This window comes from Ceratina calcarata, unplaced genomic scaffold (genome assembly GCF_001652005.2).
Source record: "Ceratina calcarata isolate Rehan_Ccalc_2016 unplaced genomic scaffold, ASM165200v1 scaffold2551, whole genome shotgun sequence".
Lineage (NCBI taxonomy): Eukaryota > Metazoa > Arthropoda > Insecta > Hymenoptera > Apidae > Ceratina > Ceratina calcarata.
This window is the reverse complement of record NW_017147579.1, coordinates 1-571: the sequence shown is the minus strand read 5'-3', so window position 1 is coordinate 571 and position 571 is coordinate 1.

Here is a 571-nt window from a genome sequence, read left to right as displayed (position 1 = left end):
TATATTTTTAATCCTTTAGTGTTGCGTGATCACTGACCTTTGCCTCGGGTAAAGGCGATGCTTATGGAATCGTGAACAGAGAAATTTTTGTTTTGTTTTGTTTTGTTTTGTTTTTAAAAAAGAGAGAAAAGCGGTTCAATACGGTTTCGTAGCATGACTTACAATTAGATGCGTTTGTCGGTCGACTGATAATGTTACCTCGTTGCGTATTTTATGTAAGTCAAAATGCGAGTCTATATGTACTTTTACAACGATTTACTTATGTTCTGCGTGATACAGTTCTGTTAGAATAAAGAGAGGGTCTTTTTCCTTCTCTTTTTTGCTTCTTGTCTCGAAAGATTCGCTTACTGACGCGAACAAGTCTCGATACTCAACTAGGATTGTTTATTCGTTGTCTTAACGTTTTCTAGATATATGTATTTCTACTATTATTAGTAATCTTCTATTATTCTAGATATATAACCGAACCGGAATCAAAATTGCTCGCGAACAAAGGAGCCCAACGACGGGTCCCCCGGTGTTCGAGAATAATCTCGAATGTTCGCGAAGTCGATGCCCTTCCGGTCGCGCA